Source organism: Gigantopelta aegis, chromosome 11, assembly GCF_016097555.1.
Source record: "Gigantopelta aegis isolate Gae_Host chromosome 11, Gae_host_genome, whole genome shotgun sequence".
NCBI lineage: Eukaryota > Metazoa > Mollusca > Gastropoda > Neomphalida > Peltospiridae > Gigantopelta > Gigantopelta aegis.
In genome coordinates this window covers 19,310,220-19,328,028 of record NC_054709.1, presented here as the reverse complement: position 1 = coordinate 19,328,028, position 17,809 = coordinate 19,310,220, and the positions used below count along the sequence as shown (strand labels likewise).

At 38.8% G+C, this 17,809-nt stretch overlaps 1 long non-coding RNA gene across 1 annotated transcript in view; it reads right to left on the bottom strand.

Annotated features, from left to right (window-relative positions):
* Positions 1-17,809, bottom strand: part of LOC121385262 — a 74,087-nt gene that overhangs the window by 8,908 nt on the left and 47,370 nt on the right. The window contains exon 2 of the long non-coding RNA XR_005959518.1: positions 8,991-9,076. This is a non-coding gene — a long non-coding RNA (uncharacterized LOC121385262). The remainder of the gene's footprint in view (positions 1-8,990; positions 9,077-17,809) is intronic.

Sequence of the window (17,809 nt, the reverse complement as noted above, 5' to 3'; positions counted from 1 at the left end):
TGCTCAGATCGCCGTCCAATAGGTTATACGACGAAAATCGAGCTGTAAGAACGTCCAGACTAGCAACTGGACAGTCGTAGAAGTCGTGACAGCACATGGCAAAACATCAGCATCATTCTTCTCTCATTACCTATGTCGCCACTGGTCAGAGGCGGATCTAGGTGTGTGTGTGGGGGGGGGGGGGGCGCTGGGGCCCGGGCCCCCTTAATTTTTGCGACAGTTATAATTTTATTATATATATTAATTGTTTTTTTGGTGTTTTTTTACGATTTCCTCCAAACATTACCCAACGTTCCACTGGCATTCCGCCTCATGTCATCGGGGCCCCTCCTAAATGGATCTTCTGGATCCGCCACTGTTGGTCGTATGTCCGAAGCCACATAACCATAGATTGAAAACAAAAACAACAACCCACTAATTTTGATTATGTAGTTAAATAAAACATTTCTTTCCTCCGTTAATTCATTCACTTCAACTTATTTTCGTGTTTATATCCAATAAAAGTTCAAGCACAATGTCCTGGGTATACACCTCAGATATCTTGGCTGTCTGTCCAGGACAGTGGGTTAGTAATTAGTTGTTAGTGAGAGGTGAAGAGGGTGTAGTGGTTTTAAACTTACCCACTGGGTTATTAAAAGCCGTTCTGGGTGGGAGCCAGTACTGGGCTGCGAACCCTGTACCTACCAGCCTTATCTTGGATCGATACCCGCCGGCGGGCCCATTGGGCTATTTCTCGTTCCAGGCAATGCACAACGACTGGCATATCAAAAGCCGTGGTATGTACTAATCTGTTTGTGCATATAAAAAATCCCTTGCTGCTAATCGAAAAGAGTAGACCATGAAGTGGCGACAGCGGGTTTCCTCTGTCAATATCTGTGTGGTCCTGGACCATATGTCTGACGCCGTATAACCGTAAATTTATAAAAAGTGTTCAGTGTGTTGTTAAATAAAGCTTTCTTCCCAGCACGGCTGTGTTTTAATTTCCCATCTCTCGACTTACGACGGGTGTGCTCAGATTGCCGTCCAATAGGTTATACGACGAAAATCGATCTGTAAGAACGTCCAGACTAGCAACTGGACAGTCGTAGAAGTCGTGACAGCAGTAGAAGTTGTGACAGCAGAAAGTTGCTGACAGTTGGTAGTCTAAGCCTAACATTATGGGTTATACGACGAGAATCGAGTTGTAAGAGCGCCCAGACAAGCAATTGGACAGTCGTAGAAGTCGTGACAGCAGCAGAAGTCGTGACAGCAGAAAGTTGCTGACAGTTGGTAGTTTAAGTCTAACATTATGGGTTATACGACGAGAATCGAGTTGTAAGAGCGCCCAGACAAGCAACTGGACAGTCGTAGAAGTCGTGACAGCAGAAAGTTGTTGGCAGTTGGTAGTCTGAACCTAGCACTAGAGACCAAATAACCGTGTGGAGTGACGTGACCCAGAGCTAATGCGCACGTATACAATAGAGGTATTTCTCTTTCAAGCCAGCGTTTCACAACTGGTGCAGCAAAAGCTGTGGTGTGTACTACCATGCCTGTGATATGGTGTATAAAAATAAGTGTTGCTGCTAATAGAAGGGGCAGCTCATGGCAAAACATCAGCATCATTCTTCTCTCATTACCTATGTCGCCACTGGTCAGAGGCGGATCTAGGTGTGTGTGTGTGGGGGGGGGGGGCCGCTGGGGCCCGGGCCCCCTTAATTTTTGCGACAGTTATAATTTTATTATATATATTAATTGTTTTTTTGTTGTTTTTTTACGATTTCCTCCAAACATTCCCCAACGTTCCACTGGCATTCCGCCTCATGTCATCGGGGCCCCTCCTAAATGGATCTTCTGGATCCGCCACTGTTGGTCGTATGTCCGAAGCCACATAACCATAGATTGAAAACAAAAACAACAAACCACTAATTTTGATTATGTAGTTAAATAAAACATTTCTTTCCTCCGTTAATTCATTCACTTCAACTTATTTTCGTGTTTATATCCAATAAAAGTTCAAGCACAATGTCCTGGGTATACACCTCAGATATCTTGGCTGTCTGTCCAGGACAGTGGGTTAGTAATTAGTTGTTAGTGAGAGGTGAAGAGGGTGTAGTGGTTTTAAACTTACCCACTGGGTTATTAAAAGCCGTTCTGGGTGGGAGCCAGTACTGGGCTGCGAACCCTGTACCTACCAGCCTTATCTTGGATCGATACCCGCCGGCGGGCCCATTGGGCTATTTCTCGTTCCAGGCAATGCACAACGACTGGCATATCAAAAGCCGTGGTATGTACTAATCTGTTTGTGCATATAAAAAATCCCTTGCTGCTAATCGAAAAGAGTAGACCATGAAGTGGCGACAGCGGGTTTCCTCTGTCAATATCTGTGTGGTCCTGGACCATATGTCTGACGCCGTATAACCGTAAATTTATAAAAAGTGTTCAGTGTGTTGTTAAATAAAGCTTTCTTCCCAGCACGGCTGTGTTTTAATTTCCCATCTCTCGACTTACGACGGGTGTGCTCAGATTGCCGTCCAATAGGTTATACGACGAAAATCGATCTGTAAGAACGTCCAGACTAGCAACTGGACAGTCGTAGAAGTCGTGACAGCAGTAGAAGTTGTGACAGCAGAAAGTTGCTGACAGTTGGTAGTCTAAGCCTAACATTATGGGTTATACGACGAGAATCGAGTTGTAAGAGCGCCCAGACAAGCAATTGGACAGTCGTAGAAGTCGTGACAGCAGCAGAAGTCGTGACAGCAGAAAGTTGCTGACAGTTGGTAGTTTAAGTCTAACATTATGGGTTATACGACGAGAATCGAGTTGTAAGAGCGCCCAGACAAGCAACTGGACAGTCGTAGAAGTCGTGACAGCAGAAAGTTGTTGGCAGTTGGTAGTCTGAACCTAGCACTAGAGACCAAATAACCGTGTGGAGTGACGTGACCCAGAGCTAATGCGCACGTATACAATAGAGGTATTTCTCTTTCAAGCCAGCGTTTCACAACTGGTGCAGCAAAAGCTGTGGTGTGTACTACCATGCCTGTGATATGGTGTATAAAAATAAGTGTTGCTGCTAATAGAAGGGGCAGCTCATGGCAAAACATCAGCATCATTCTTCTCTCATTACCTATGTCGCCACTGGTCAGAGGCGGATCTAGGTGTGTGTGTGTGTGGGGGGGGGGGGGGGCCGCTGGGGCCCGGGCCCCCTTAATTTTTGCGACAGTTATAATTTTATTATATATATTAATTGTTTTTTTTTTGTTTTTTTACGATTTCCTCCAAACATTCCCCAACGTTCCACTGGCATTCCGCCTCATGTCATCGGGGCCCCTCCTAAATGGATCTTCTGGATCCGCCACTGTTGGTCGTATGTCCGAAGCCACATAACCATAGATTGAAAACAAAAACAACAAACCACTAATTTTGATTATGTAGTTAAATAAAACATTTCTTTCCTCCGTTAATTCATTCACTTCAACTTATTTTCGTGTTTATATCCAATAAAAGTTCAAGCACAATGTCCTGGGTATACACCTCAGATATCTTGGCTGTCTGTCCAGGACAGTGGGTTAGTAATTAGTTGTTAGTGAGAGGTGAAGAGGGTGTAGTGGTTTTAAACTTACCCACTGGGTTATTAAAAGCCGTCCTGGGTGGGAGCCAGTACTGGGCTGCGAACCCTGTACCTACCAGCCTTATCTTGGATCGATACCCGCCGGCGGGCCCATTGGGCTATTTCTCGTTCCAGGCAATGCACAACGACTGGCATATCAAAAGCCGTGGTATGTACTAATCTGTTTGTGCATATAAAAAATCCCTTGCTGCTAATCGAAAAGAGTAGACCATGAAGTGGCGACAGTGGGTTTCCTCTGTCAATATCTGTGTGGTCCTTGACCATATGTCTGACGCCGTATAACCGTAAATTTATGAAATGTGTTGAGTGCGTCGTTAAATAAAGCATTTCCTTCCTTCCCAGCACGGCTGTGTTTTAATTTCCCATCTCTCGACTTACGACGGGTGTGCTCAGATTGCCGTCCAATAGGTTATACGACGAAAATCGAGCTGTAAGAACGTCCAGACTAGCAACTGGACAGTCGTAGAAGTTGTGACAGCAGCAGAAGTCGTGACAGCAGAAAGTTGCTGACGGTTGGTAGTCTGAGCCTAACATTATGGGTTATACGACGAGAATCGAGTTGTAAGAGCGCCCAGACAAGCAACTGGACAGTCGTAGAAGTCGTGACAGCAGAAAGTTGTTGGCAGTTGGTAGTCTGAGCCTAGCACTAGAGACCAAATAACCGTATGGAGTGACGTGGCCCATAGCTAATGCGCACGTATAAAATATAGGTATTTCTCTTTCAAACCAGCGTTTCACAACTGGTGCAGCAAAAGCTGTGGTATGTAATACCATGCCTGTGATATGGTGTATAAAAATAAGTGTTGCTGCTAATAGAAGGAAACAGCTCGTGGCAAAACATCAGCATCATTCTTATCTCATTACCTATGTGGTCATTGGTCAGAGGTGGATCGGGGGGGGGGGGGAGGGAGGCAGGGGCCCGGGCCACCCTAAAGTTTGCGACAGTTATAATTTTATTATATATATTAATAAAAAAAATTTAATTAAGATCCCCTCCACCCCACCCCCCAAAGTTCCACTGGCATTCCGGCTCATGTCAATGGGGCCCCTCCTAAATGGATCTTCTGGATCCGCCACTGTTGGTCGTATGTCCGAAGCCACATAACCATAGATTGAAAACAAAAACAACAAACAAACAAACAAACAAACACAAACCACTAATTTTGATTATGTAGTTAAATAAAACATTTCTTTCCTCCGTTAATTCATTCACTTCAACTTATTTTCGTGCTTATATCCAATAAAAGTTCAATCACGCTGTCCTGGGCACACACCTCAGCTATCTGGAATGTCTGTCCAGGATAGTGTGTTAGTTGTTAGTGGTTAGTGAGAGAGAAGATGGTGTAGTGGTCTTACACCTACCCAATGAGTCGTTAAAGGGACATACCCTAGGTTTTAAACACTATGGCATTGTTTGTTTTTTTACGATTAGAGCTGTTTTTGATAACTGAAATCATACTTTACTTAGATTTTATTGTTTGAATTATCGATTTCTGTACATTCGATGTGTTTTTGGTTATCCTGGTGTTTTTAATATCACAAAATGCATTTTTAATATTTCTAAAAACGCACGTGCGTCTGAGAGGTAACAATCTATTGTAACATTATCCAAATGGGTTACAGGTTTGTAGATTAAACAAACTTAGTGTTAATTTTCATGCGCTGAAACTAGGGTATGTCCCTTTAAGAACTCGCTCTGGGTTGGAGCCGATACCGGGCTGCGAACCCTGTACCTACCAGCCTGTAGTCCGATGGCCTAACAACTACGCCACCGAGCCAGTGCCGTACCTGCTTGTGTCGGTTGGCTTAACCACGTGAACACCACTGAGACCGGTTGCCTCTTTCTTCTACACCGTCTACCGTTATGTATATGTCTTTGTGTTGAAATTCCTCCCTCTATCGACGATTTGTATGTTATTGATGAAACCGAATGCGAGTGTTTTATCTCAATCGGCTATATATATTTCCCAATAATTCACCAGCTTGCCCAATAATAGTATTTGAATAGAGTAAGTCTAAGAAACCGAAACGTGCAACTTTAGTATTACGTGGACATGTTTTGATAACATTTCACAAAGAAAATTAATTCTGTTCTGTCGATTATCATTAACTTAAGGCATTGAATTTCTTCTCAAAATGTATTCGTGTGAACTAAATCGATAACACTTACGACAATGATCGTCTACGGATAGGGATCTGCGTTCTGTATTTGTATAAGAAAGAGTTGCTATTATAAAATTGGATATTTTTAACTGATATGTGTTTGTTTTGTGCGTGTGTTGTTTTTTCTTATTTCTTTTTCTTGGTGTTTTTATTATTTGTTTTCTTTTTATCGGTGAGTAGGAGTGGTTGGGTTTGTTTGGTTTTAGTTTGTCGAGTTTGTGGTTTTGTTTTGTTTTGTTTTGTTTGTTTGTTTGTTATTTTTGGGTGTGTTTTTTTGTTTTTTGTTTTTTGTTGGGGGCTTTGGTTTTGTTTTCTCTTTTTTTTTTTTTTTTTTTTATTATTATCTTTAGTTGTTTGTTTGGTTTGCTGGGGTGGGTTTTTTGGAATATTTAATGGTAAATGCAAAATGCATATACCCTATACATAGTCCCTATATATAAAATAAATGACACTGATTAATTTATTGTTTGTTTAATGACTGCACACACACACACACACACACACACACACACACACACACACACACACACACACACACACACACACACACACACACACACACCAAGACACATTCACGTTCTCTTTGTACGAAAATGAATATTCGGTGTACTTTACAAATTTATACTATTGTTGTTGTTATTATTATTATTATTATTGTTGTTGTTATTGTTATTGTTGTTGTTGTTGTTATTATAATTAATATTGTTTTTATTTTATTTTATTTAAATTATTTATTTATTTATTTATTTATTGCTTTATTATTGCTGTTGTTGTTGTTGTTGTCGTTGTTATCTATATATCTATATGCAACACGAAAACATGTCCTCGGTGAGAACATTTTTTGTTCACTGTAAACTAAAGAGGCGTGATGGATTTCACAATCGGCATCGCGGCTATATCCGGTGAGATGGAATAAACAATAAGTTGGACATCTAATCAAGTCTAGACGTTACACGCGGGGATATTCCAGCTTAAACAAATAATTAATATCAGACTCAGATTCCATCAAACGCGATCCATCACGGGGGTCAGTGAGAGTGGAGGAATGGGGTGTGAAAAATAATTAATCTTATGCTAGTGAAAGACTACCAACTGCAAGCAGAAAGTTGGCCAAGTCGACGTTTACTTTGTACTTTCCCCAAGTCCCGACTTACGACTGGTGCGCTCAGATTAACAACTAATGGGATATACGATGAGAATCCAGTTGTAAGAGCGCTCAGACAGTCGTAGAAGTCGTGACAGCAGAAAGTTGGACAACTTTCTGCTGGCAGTTGGTAGTCTGAGAATAGTATTAGCATTGGAGACTCCATTAAGCAGTCATCCTCCATCCCCCCAACAACCCAAGCCTCTCCCCCAACACACACATACATACACAGACAGACACGCACACGCACACACGTATTCACTGGCATTTTTATTTTTGTTATGAAGTTGATGAATTCCCCCAACTCCCAGTTTCAACCAATATTTCACGACAGATATATCAAATGAAATGTATATTATTTATTACGTAGTTCATAATCAATAAAAAATAAATTATGTGGACGAAATGCATTTATTTTTCTTTCTTTTGCCACATATTCGGCACCTAGTAGGGTGGGGTAGAGAAAACAAAAGGTATAGCAAAAGTACTTCGCCCTTAAAACGAGGTTTTGTGTGTTTCATTGGGGATCTTTTTTTTTTTCTTTTTTTTTTTTTCTTTTTTTTTTTGGGGGGGGGGGGGGGGTTGTGTTTCTTTTTTGCGAAGTAATCTGCTTCTATTGAACAGATGCAACGATTTGTGTTGTTAGGGGGTGGGGGGAGGGGGCAAAAAAATGCAATCCCCAGCCCTGGAAATAAGAAAATAAAAACTCGTGACAACTAAAATTATTTCACTCAGGACATAAATTTGATAATAACTGATATCTCGTTTATTATCATCGGTGTATTAAATGCACTAATCACCTGTTCGTTTTCTGTCTCTTATCATAATATTTTGGTCTAGGTATATGTAAAATTGTAAAAAAAAAAAATCAAATGCTACGTATAGTTACTTCTAGTCGCAGCATGTGACCGTGCCTTTAGGCGGACCGCCGACTTTCCGCCTACAGCCCGCCATGTTGTTAGTACGAAACCCGATTAACGTTCGGTCATATTTGTCATCGACGAAATACGGAAATAAAAGTTGTCACCGATCGCGACTAAATCAGCGTAATCTAGATTAGCCGTAAAGAAAGCAATCTAGATGTAGTCCCGACACACACGTACACACACGTTGTGGTCTGAGGCGAAATGAAGAGGCCACGTCATCTGGGATCATACAGCACGGTGATTGATGGTGCACGTGTCCTGCTAACGTAATACATCACAGATGGCTTACACATAGCACAAGCGTTTTGGTCAATATGACGTTTTATTTACGTTGGTATTTTCTGATCACTGTATCGCAAGAACCGTAACTCTGGACGAACTCTGTCTACACCGGCACTTTGTCTAAACCGGTGTATTTTATCGGTACCAAGTGAATCTGGTTTAGACAAGAGTCCACTCTGCGCGCGTGCATGTGTGTGTGTGTGTGTGTGTGTGTGTGTGTGTGTGTGTGTGTGTGTCATTGTGTGTGTTATTATAAGAGTGTGTTTCGGTATCGTCAATATCATATATATATATATATATATATATATATATATATATATATATATATATATATATATATATATATATATATATATATATATATATAGCATAATACAGTATTACATAATAAACAATAATCATTTTAAACAAATAATAATAATAATAGTTTATTATGATGATGAGTATTATTATTATTATAATTATTATTGTTGTTGTTGTTGTTGTTGTTGTTGTTGTTTATTACCTAGATGATCTACAATGAACAGTGATATAAATATTGTATTGTCCAAAGCTATCTTTATTGCATGGGTCATAATAATTCAAAGAAAGCTGGTATGGCACACTTCTGACGTCACTATAATTGTTATAGCAGCTTCAAACGTGCGGCAGTCGCGGCTGTGATAGTGCAGTCCAGGGAGTTATGTAATTCTCTCTTTTTATTGCTCAATTCAGTAAAATGTACTTTTTAAAATTATTATTCTTAAGGCTAAATAGAATTAGAAATCCATTTGTAGCAAAAAAAAATTCGGTCATTGGATCAAGATTAGCCGTCTTGAAATTTAAAATAGTCATCATTTTAGGGTATTTTACATATGTTTTTACTCACAGTTAACACAGAAACACAATTTTTGTGTCTATTTACATATTGGAGGTCAATGAACTCGCTGATAACACTTGGACATCACCGCCATCCTGAAATTCAAAATGGTCGTCATTTAAATATCTTTGTATATATGTTTTACTCTCAGTTGACCCACAACAAAAAATTAGATATCTCTTTATATTTATGAGCTGAGTGAATGAATTGGTACAGAAAGAAAATTGTTGTATGACCTAGGCAGCCATCTTGAAATTCAAAATGGCCATCGTACAACAGGTGTTAGTACATAGAAAAAAGCAGACATTCTCATGATTCCTCATACTCGCGAAGTAATCGGGCGAGGCAATGAGGTGGATTTATGTAAAGACAAAGACGAGCTGGTTACATGGTAGACCACAATACACGAATAAGTATATGTAAGTCACAACCAGATCAAACTGCAACCATTAAATAATGAAGTGTGTCTAGAGATAGATTCAAATTAGTGATGGTGGACATTAATAAAGAGAATTCATTATATTCACCAAAGCTCCACAGATAACACTGATGCCAGTTTAGAATCGGTGATGAACCATACAAAATTGTCCGTGAAAATGTGAAGATTTTACTGCATGGAACCAAGTATAAGGGTAATTTCTACAACTGATGCAACTGCTCTTGAGATGAAAGACATCCAAGAAGTCATCACTAAACCAAAGTCTGGGACATGGAAACAGCATACCCAAAGAGCACATTTCCAAGCAAATATCTGAGCTCAGTATTCATGCTACACCCAGACATTCTTGATCCATGCAGACATGGTTGGGGTCAAGGCGTTTGGTATATTTGTGTCTGTACTATTGGAGACTCACGCTGCACCAGAGGCTGTGGTAGAACTGGTCTGATGCAACTGTGGTGTCAGTAAGTGTTCAGGTAGATGTACTTTCAAGAAGTTGACGAGAATATGCATACTATTACAGATGACGTAGATGTCTAATATGCTATTATGAATTACGATCGGTGTGTTCCTTGATTTCATTAGTCTAAAATATAAAACATAACAGTTGTTAGGTGCAACATTTAAATTATATATTTGACCTGATGTGCTATCCTGTCTGTGGAATGGTGCATATAAAAGATCCCTTGCTGCTAATCGGAAAGAGTAGCCCATGAAGTGGCGACAGCGCGTTTCCTCTCAATATCTGTGTGGTCCTTAACCATATGTCTGACGCCATATAACCGTAATTAAAATGTGTTGAGTGCGTCGTTAAATAAAACGTTCCTTTCTTTGCATGTGCACTAGGAAAAAAATGATTTGCCAAATGATAAAATTGGTGGCCATTATAATTTGCCATGTGGCTGCCATTTTAAAGTTTGAGATGATTGCCATGACTGGATGACTATAAATCTACACAATTAGATACATTGACTACTGAAATGTACATAGACAACAAAATTGTGCTTCTACGTTAACCGGGAGCTTAGATATAACAAACGGCCTCAGACCACAATTAATTTCGCTATATGTTTCTATATAGCCTTAGTGGCTATAACATTTTTATTAATATCAGCAGGCCCGTGAAGTTTTGTATGTACCTTTGCCTGCATGGGGGACACATACCCTGAAAAGGACAACCCCTGTTGTCCAGCTCTTTCTTCCAGCATATTGGTTTAAACAGACACACCCTCTAAACCAGGCCGGAGTACACCCATTTTACACAAAAAGCACTACTTTTGCATGGGCCGGAATTACCACAAACAAGTCTTCAATGTCAGCAAGTTACACATGTTTACAAACTACATGCTATCCCCTGTCACTTCAGTCAAACAGTTGCCACTTCATAGCTGTCTGCCATGAAATAATCACAGTCAAACAGCAGACTAATTGCGCGGTGAAACTTCCGGATTTTGGACAACCAAATGGGAAGATAACTGTAATCTGAGGCTACGTATTAAAATGGTGGTCATTTTGAATTTCAAGATACTTGCCATGATTGAATGACTATATAAATGTAATCAACCAATACATGAACTACAGAAATGAACACGGACAAAAAAAAAGTGTGCTTCCACGTTAACCGGGAGTTGAAATATTTGATAAATATATTAAAATATTAGCCATTTTTAATTTCAAAATAGCTGCCAAGATCAGACAAAATAAAACATTAGCCATTTTTAATTTCAAAATAGCTGCCAAGATCAGACAAAATAATCAACTGAGCGCATAGATGTAAACTGAGACTAAAATTATTTTTCAGTGTTAACTGGGAGTGATCATAATTTTATGAATAATAAAAATTTATTTTTGAATTCACTGACATAATATAGTTTAATGGACACCAAAAATATGTTTCTATGTTAAATGGGAGTGGAGACTTATAAACAAAACATATGAAAATGACGGCCATTTTGAATTTCAAGATGTCTGGCATGATAGTGGTCCGAAAAATGCTACCAATCGATTTCTGGTTCAGGTAGATCAATTAAGGTTAAAGCACACTGTCCTGGTTATACACTTCAGCTATCTGGGCTGTCATTAATGATAGATAATTCAATGTAGTGGCCTTACACATTCCCACTGAGTCGTCAGACTCGCTCTGGGTTGGAGTCGGCAAAGGGATTCGAACCCACTACCCACAAGTCCTATAGCTTAACCAGTACACTGCCGAGACGGGTTTACAATAATTACAACATGTTACTATACACATTTATTTGATGTCAGGAGAGTATTCTTCAACAGCAATAGGGAAATAAAATACAATTGTTTTAAAAGGTCAGGAAGAAGTATTGTTTCGTTAGGGGGAGCGGTAACATTTTCTGTTTTAGTGATTTTAATATATAAATTACATAAAATATGTTCTATTATTTGGATTCCTCAATAACATAGCAATAATAATTGTAATTTTATGTATTCCAAAATTTGTATTAGCGTTTTAAAACTAAGTGATGTATATCTTTTTCTTCTGAATATGAAATATTGCACTATACAAAACGTAGGCACTGCAATGTCTGTATTACCACTGCTATAATTTTCAACTTAATTTTATTGAATGTTTTTTAAAGTGTTTTTTTAACATTACCACAGGTGTGACAAATATCACTGACAAGGACTGCTTAATGAAAAAAGTAGCATTAGGTTGAAATAGGTTGTTATACCGCGTGTTGGTCATATTTCTAAAATTATTGTTTTATGGTAGAGTCAGTAAAAGGGTGATAATACTCAAAAGCTACCACTATTCCAATGCTACCACTTATTTTCCAACCGTAGATATGCAAACGTTGCTCAAAATTACTGTGAGCCTTATTCCCCAAAATAATACCGCTAACCTCTACTGGCTCATGGACTATATTGGCGTTATTCAGCGTCAATGTAATTGACATCGCGGAAGGTTATTAACACCGATTGTGTAGCGATTGCAATCATATTTAACGTGTGATAGAAAAAAAAAAAAAAATTAAATAAATAAATTAGAACATTTGAGGGAATGCCATACAAAATGCATGACACTTCCAAGTTTCGTTTTATAAATTCCGCTTGGCACTCCCGCTCATATATATATATATATATATATATATATATACATACATACATACATACACACACACACACACACACACACACACACACACACACACACACACACACACACACACACACACACTAAGTGCTGGTTAAAACCAATGTGCTGACATTTCGTTTAGAGGGACCGTCCAGATTTTGTTAGTTGTTAATCTGAGTGCACCCGTCTACGTCGAGAGCTGGCGAAATACAACGCTACCGATAAGTTGACCAACTTTCTGTTGGCAGTTGGTAGTCGGGGCCTAACATAAGTCTTACAACTGATTATAGAATCTTTAAAATAGCTCTTGTAATTCACGTCATGTGCATTTTTATATGTACATGAAACACTTGCGAAAATAATTTTGAAAAATTCCTAATTATAAATAAAAAAAAGAATGATAATGGCTTCTTAACTTTTATATAAAAAAGAAGGAAAAAGCTTAGAACATACCCGGGTATGACGTCACACCTTCTTTCATAATCGATCTCTCTTTGGTAGTTTTTGCTTACTGTATTTGTTTTTCTACTGCCGGAAGTCTCGATACACAAAATATATCTATTGCATTTAATATCAGATTTAGTCTTCAATTTTTCCTCTATTTTTTTTTCTTTTCAAATCACGATTTTCCACTTTATATATCTATTTTAGTAGTATGCTTAATGTTTCATTATTTTATTTTATTTGTATTTATTTTATTTTATTATTTTTGTTTTATAACCTTTTTTTTGCTTTGTTCTTGAGATCGCAATTCATCAACTCGTTTTTCCACTTATGACGTCTCCGTTTCCCTGGGTCGACTCAGTTTCAAGTACATCACAAGAACACTTATTCTCTCTCCCCGTACTTAGCGAGACGACACGGTTCATTAATGTGCAAACATGACAAATCCTTAACGTAGTAGAAAATGAACTGCTTCTTCTTGGCGTTAGTTTTTCTTATTAGTCGTTCCATAAACATTACAGGGAAAGTATCCTGTTTTAAAGTTGCGCCAACGTAATATTACTTCCTGAGCCGATTACATTGTCACGTTGAGAGGAACAAACCTAACGGCCACGGTCGATATTAGGTTTGGGTCGATAACGGGTATATGTGAACATAGCATTGGCTGAGAGAGCTTTTTTTGTGGGCTTTTTTTATTATTGGTAGACGGTTTTTAATTCGTTTTGTACAAATCAGTGGTGATTTTAGTATCGGTGTCAACGACATGCTCGGGCGGTTCCAGAACATTTGGAAGTGACTTACACAATGGGCGAGGAACCCCCCCCCCCCCCCCCCCCCCCACACACACACACACCACCCACCGCCACCACAACCACAACCATTACTACCACCACTATCATTGTTAAACAGATGGTCATTTGAAACTATTGCGAGGAACCCGCTACCCACCCACCACCGCCACAACCACCACCACAACCATTACTACCACCACTATCATTGTTAAACAGATGATCATTTGAAACTACTGCGAGGAATCCCCCACCCACCCACCACCACAACCATTACTACCACCACAACCATGACTACCACCACTAACATTGTTAAACAGATGATCATTTGAAACTATTGCGAGGAACCCCCCACCCTCCCACCACCACAACCATTACTACCACCACTATCATTGTTAAACAGATGATCATTTGAAACTACTGCGAGGAATCCCCCACCCACCCACCACCACAACCATTACTACCACCACAACCAGACTGACTACCACCACTATCATTGTTAAACAGATGATCATTTGAAACTATTGCGAGGAACCCCCCACCCTCCCACCACCACAACCATTACTACCACCACTATCATTGTTAAACAGATGATCATTTGAAACTACTGCGAGGAATCCCCCACCCACCCACCACCACAACCATTACTACCACCACAACCATGACTACCACCACTATCATTGTTAAACAGATGATCATTTGAAACTACTGCGAGGAACCCCCCACCCTCCCACCACCACAACCATTACTACCACCACTATCATTGTTAAACAGATGATCATTTGAAACTACTGCGAGGAACCCCCCACCCTCCCACCACCACAACCATTACAACCACCACTATCATTGTTAAACAGATGATCATTTGAAACTATTGACGACTTCATTAGAAGTAAAATCAGAGAATGTATTTCTGAGTGGATTCGAACCTTCGACCAAAGCATCTCAGATGAGCACTCTTTGCTGCGGAGTTATTTTCTTACCCACTACCTTTGTCCCGTTTGTATGTCTATTTACATGTTCATTTATCTACCGCATGTCAACTTATCTTTGCCCATAAACAAGCATACCAAATAATTAATATAGCAGTATATCGCGGGATTCCCCCGTGCGCTGTTAATGGCAATAAATATAACGATGAAGACAAGGTAGCTATCATTTGTTTAACAGGTGTCCACTGCAATTGTGATTGGATGTTTTGTGTCACGCTATGTCTACTGTGTGTGTGTGTGTGTGTGTGTGTGTGTGTGTGTGTGTGTGTGTGTGTGTGTGTGTGTGTGTGTGTGTGTGTGTGTGTGTGTTTGTGTTTTTTTTGTTTTTTTGTGGGGGTTTTTGTGGGATTTTAAAATATTTATTCACAGAACCCCCTGTTTACATTTGTTTTCTGTCCCAACCACAGGGATGAAGTGACAGAGTTACAATACAAAATTAAACATTATCATTTAGGTATACATATCGAAATTTTCATTCAGTATTTACAATTGTTATTATCACGAAGTTATACATGTATGTGTGAATATTAATGATACAGATAGAAAAAAGATTGTATATTATTTAGCCCAATTTCTCATAGTTTATAATTTTGGACTAGACATGTAAAATGTTTTTTTTTAAATTGACTATACAAACCCACCAACCCACCAACCACCCCACCCCACCCCCATCCCATCAATAAACAAATTTCAAATATACACATATAACTACGCATACGCTCACCGACACGCACACAGGTGATTCATGAAGTGCAGACATCATAAGACTTCACAAATGAATTATTATTATTATATAAAACATAATAATTATTTGACTACGACTGGTATGGCTGTCTGTCATAAAATATTAATATAACACCAAAGTAAATAATAATCACAAATTTCATAATTTGTTCAGCAGTAATTGCCTGACTATGTCTTAAGTAGATTATGATGCATAGCCCATTTAGTTTGAAATTTGTTGTGTAAACGTTTACTATGATAAATACTTCTTTCTGTTAGATATCTAGATTTCAGAATATGTTTAAAATGTTTCATACTTGTGTGTGTGCGTGTGTATGTGTGTGTATATGTGTGTGTGTGTGTGTGTATTTGTGTGTGCATGTGTGTTTGTGTGTGTGTGTGTGTGAGTGTGTGTGTGTATGTGTGCATGTGTGTATGTTTGTGTGTGTATGTGTGCCTTTGTGTGTATGTGTAAGTATCTATGTGTGAAGGTATGTATGTATGCATGTAAGCATGTATGCATGTATGTATGTATGTATGAATACATGTATATGTATGCATGTCGACACACACATTTATCTTTATTTATTTATTATTTCGATTAGTTTTTGAAAACTATTATCTCTACTATATATCTGAAGAATATATTACAAGTATATATCACATGTATCAGTTCAGTAGCAAGACGCTATGCCATAATTTTATACTACAACATATACAGAGCTCTAGACATATTTGTAGACCTATACGTTAGGTAACTTGGTATTAAGAAGAACACTTTGTTGTGAAAGACGCAACTGGTGGCATGCCCTGATCATCGTCAGAGAGAGAGAGAGAGAGAGAGAGAGAGAGAGAAGAGGGGAGAGAGAGAGAGGCGGAGAGAGAGAGAGAGAGAGAGAGAGAGAGAGAGAGAGAGAGAGAGAGAGAGAGAGAGAGAGAGAGAGAGAGGATGGGATTACCAACAACACGGAAAAAATAGACAAAAAAAACGGGCTGACAGAGAGCGAGAGACAGAAATAGAATAGAGACACAGAGAGACAGAGAGTGAGGGAGCGTCAAAGACAGAGATAGACCAATAGAAATAGAGAGAGGGCGGGAAAGAGAGAGAGAGAGAGAGAGAGAGAGAGAGAGAGAGAGAGAGAGAGAGAGAGAGAGAGAGAGAGAGAGAGAGAGAGAGAGAGAGGGGAGGGGGTGGGGTGGAGATTGATAGCATAAATATAAAGATACAAAGTCGACAAGACAGGATATACATGAGGTACATGGCTTTAAAGTATATTTTAAAGACGAAATTGTTAATATAAGAAAATTAGTATCTAACAGGTTGGAATGTTACACTGGCAAACAGTTATATGATTAAGATATGACAACAATATGGCTGTGACTACGGATCAATAACACTAGTTATTGCGTATTAACACGCGACCGATATGACAAAGTCAGAAATCATTGTTTTCAATAAAAGGTCGAAAACAAACCTTTACTTAAAATATAAATTTATTCGTAGAAAAAAACAAAACAAACAACAAATCACCTCGAAAAAATATACTTTTTTTCTACTAAGGAAACAAATATTGATTTTTTAATAACATCATGGACCAATGTAGAATTGACACGCACCTGGTGTTTTAGTAATAAAGCGATGCTTTATCTCAAAATGTGTGTGTTTTCAGCAATACGAGCTTCGTAAATTTCTAAACGTTCGACAGTAATGCTTCTCGATCAATGTTGTTGCTGCTGTTCTTTTGTTTTTGTATCTTTTATTTTGTTTGTTTTGTGTGTGTGTGTGTTGGGGGAACAGCAGGGGGGGGGTTTGGTTTGTTTGTTTTTTGTTGTTGTTGTTTTTTTTTGTTTTTTTTTTGTTTTTTGGTTTGGGGGGGTCGTTTAAGGATTGTCCTATTATTTTTCATCGGGGTATGAACCACAAAACGAATTGTCAACAGCTGTAGAACAACCGCTTTACAAGTAAGTTTCAGAGCGTAAAGTTCCCTACATATTCTTTTGGCACCGACGCGAGTCTCACATTTCATTAGCGAAGAGGTTGTGTGTTTTTGGGTGGTTTTTTTTAATCATTACGGCTACCCATTCTGCGATAACCATTTTGCATTAATTTATCGTATAAAAAAATTTTGTACTATTACGTGGTATCTGGTGTCAAACAATAATATTTGCTTAAATTGTATCTTTTCACGTGTTTTCTTTCTCCTGCACAAATATCTAAAGTATGGTTGTCTGAATAATCCGGCTTGGTTGTTCAAGTAGTGCGAGTCCCGGGGGAGGGGTGTTGTTATATAAATAACACCCACTTACTTTGGTGGGAATTTGATTGAATTTATGGTCAC